Below are 3,775 nucleotides of genomic sequence, written 5' to 3'. Positions count from 1 at the left end.
TTAACAACAGGAAAAGATATTGAGAATTTCATATCTTTTGTAAATCTTCTTTTACATTAAATAAAAGGAATTACTTCGATTTAAGGGCGGAATTCTGGTAAATTTAAATTGCACTACAGATTTGAAATTTGTAATTCCTGAGGAGGAATCTTCTGTTTTACAACAGGAAACGATATTGAGAATTTCATATTCTTTTGTAAATCATCTTTTACATTAAGTAAAAGGAATTAATTGGATTCTAGGGCGGAATTCTTGGTAATTTTAAATAGCACGATAGATTTGAATTTTGTTATTCCTTAGGATGAATCTTATGTTTAACAACAGGAAACGATATAGAGATTTTCGTATCCAGTTGTATATCATCTTTTATATTAAATAAAAGGAATTAATTCAATTCTTGGCCGGAATTCTTGGTGATTTTAAATAACACGATAGATTTGAATATTGTTATTCCTGAGGAGGAATCTTCTGTTTTACAACAGGAAACGATATTGATTATTTCATATTCTGTTGTAAATCATCTTTTACATTAAATAAAAGGAATTAATTGGATTCTAGGGCGGAATTCTTGGTAACTTTAAATAGCACGGTAGATTTGAATTTTGTTATTCCTTAGGAGGAATCTTCTGTTTAACAACAGGTAACGATAATGAGAATTTGATATCCAGTTGTATATCATCTTTCATATTAAATAAAAGGAATTAATTCAATTCTTGGCCGGAATTCTTGGTTGTTTTAAATAACACGATAGATTTGAATTTTGTTATTCCTGAGGAGGAATCTTCTGTTTAACAACAGGCCACGATTATAAGAATTTCATATCCACTTGTAAATCATCTTTCACATTAGATAAAAGGAATTAATTCGATTCTGGGCCGGAATTCTTGGTAATTTTAAATAACACGATAGATTTGAATTTTATTATTCCTTAGGAGGAATCTTCTTTTTAACAACAGGAAAGGAAATTGAGAATTACATATCCTGTTGTAAATCATCTTTTAAATTAAATAAAAGGAATTAATTGGATACTAGGGCAGAATTCTTGGTAATTTTAAATAGCACGGTAGATTTGAATTTTGATATTCATGTGGAGGAATCTTCTGTTTAACAACAAGAAACGATATTCAGAATTTCATATTCAGTTGTAAATCATCTTTCATATTAAATAAAAGGAATTTTTTGGAATCTTTGCCGGAATTCTTGGTAATTTTAATAACACGATAGATTTGTATTTTGTTATTCCTGAGGAGGAATCTTCTGTTTAACAACAGGAAAAGATATTGAGAATTTCATATCTTTTGTAAATCTTCTTTTACAATAAATAAAAGGAATTACTTCGATTTAAGGGCGGAATTCTGGTAAATTTAAATTGCACTACAGATTTGAAATTTGTTATTCCTGAGGAGGAATCTTCTGTTTTACAACAGGAAACGATATTGAGAATTTCATATTCTTTTGTAAATCATCTTTTACATTAAGTAAAAGGAATTAATTGGATTCTAGGACGGAATTCTTGGTAATTTTAAATAGCACGATAGATTTGAATTTTGTTATTCCTGAGGAGGAATCTTCAGTTTTACAACAGGAAACGATATTAAGAATTTTATATCCAGTTGTGACTCATCTTTCATTTAAAAATGGGAATTATTTCGATTCTTGGCCGGAATTCTTTGTAATTTTAAATAACACGATAGATTTGAATATTGTTGTTCCTGAGGAGGAATCTTCTGTTTTACAACAGGAAACGATATTGATTATTTCATATTCTGTTGTAAATCATCTTTTACATTAAATAAAAGGAATTAATTGGATTCTAGGGCGGAATTCTTGGTAACTTTAAATAGCACGGTAGATTTGAATTTTGTTATTCCTTAGGAGGAATCTTCTGTTTAACAACAGGAAACGATAATGAGAATTTGATATCCAGTTGTATATCATCTTTCATATTAAATAAAAGGAATTAATTCAATTCTTGGCCGAAATTCTTGGTTATTTTAAATAACACGACAGATTTGAATTTTGTTATTCCTTAGGAGGAATCTTCTTTTTAACAATAGGAAAGGAAATTGAGAATTACATATCCTGTTGTAAATCATCTTTTAAATTAAATAAAAGGAATTAATTGGATACTAGGGCAGAATTCTTGGTAAATTTAAATTGCACTAAAGATTTGAATTTTGTTATTCCTTAGGAGGAATCTTCTGTTTAACAACAGGAAACGATATTGAGATTTTCATATCCAGTTGTATATCATCTTTTATATTAAATAAAAGGAATTAATTCAATTCTTGGCCGGAATTCTTGGTTGTTTTAAATAACACGATAGATTTGAATTTTGTTATTCCTGAGGAGGAATCTTCTGTTTAACAACAGGCCACGATTATAAGAATTTCATATCCACTTGTAAATCATCTTTCACATTAGATAAAAGGAATTAATTCGATTCTGGGCCGGAATTCTTGGTAATTTTAAATAACACGATAGATTTGAATTTTATTATTCATGAGGAGGAATCTTCTGTTTAACAACAGGAAAAGATATTGAAAATTTCATATTCTGTTGTAAATCATCTTTAAATTAAATAAAAGGAATTATTACGATTCAATGGCGGAATTCTTGGTAAATTTAAATTGCACTAAAGATTTGAATTTTGTTATTCCTTAGGAGGAATCTTCTGTTTAACAACAGGAAACGATATTGAGATTTTCATATCCAGTTGTATATCATCTTTTATATTAAAAAAAAGGAATTAATTCAATTCTTGGCCGGAATTCTTGGTTGTTTTAAATAACACGATAGATTTGAATTTTGTTATTCCTGAGGAGGAATCTTCTGTTTAACAACAGGCCACGATTATAAGAATTTCATATCCACTTGTAAATCATCTTTCACATTAGATAAAAGGAATTAATTCGATTCTGGGCCGGAATTCTTGGTAATTTTAAATAACACGATAGATTTGAATTTTATTATTCCTTAGGAGGAATCTTCTTTTTAACAACAGGAAAGGAAATTGAGAATTACATATCCTGTTGTAAATCATCTTTTAAATTAAATAAAAGGAATTAATTGGATACTAGGGCAGAATTCTTGGTAATTTTAAATAGCACGGTAGATTTGAATTTTGATATTCATGTGGAGGAATCTTCTGTTTAACAACAAGAAACGATATTCAGAATTTCATATTCAGTTGTAAATCATCTTTCATATTAAATAAAAGGAATTTTTTGGAATCTTTGCCGGAATTCTTGGTAATTTTAATAACACGATAGATTTGTATTTTGTTATTCCTGAGGAGGAATCTTCTGTTTAACAACAGGAAAAGATATTGAGAATTTCATATCTTTTGTAAACCTTCTTTTACATTAAATAAAAGGAATTACTTCGATTTAAGGGCGGAATTCTGGTAAATTTAAATTGCACTACAGATTTGAAATTTGTTATTCCTGAGGAGGAATCTTCTGTTTTACAACAGGAAACGATATTGAGAATTTCATATTCTTTTGTAAATCATCTTTTACATTAAGTATAAGGAATTAATTGGATTCTAGTACGGAATTCTTGGTAATTTTAAATAGCACGATAGATTTGAATTTTGTTATTCCTGAGGAGGAATCTTCAGTTTTACAACAGGAAACGATATTAAGAATTTTATATCCAGTTGTGACTCATCTTTCATTTAAAAATGGGAATTATTTCGATTCTTGGCCGGAATTCTTTGTAATTTTAAATAACACGATAGATTTGAATATTGTTATTCCTGAGGAGGAATCTT

This window comes from Leptopilina boulardi, unplaced genomic scaffold, assembly GCF_019393585.1.
Source record: "Leptopilina boulardi isolate dan_hultmark-lab unplaced genomic scaffold, ZJU_Lbou_2.1 LbouV2_322, whole genome shotgun sequence".
NCBI lineage: Eukaryota > Metazoa > Arthropoda > Insecta > Hymenoptera > Figitidae > Leptopilina > Leptopilina boulardi.
The sequence above is the reverse complement of the archived record's forward strand: the minus strand, read 5'-3'. Positions refer to the sequence as shown.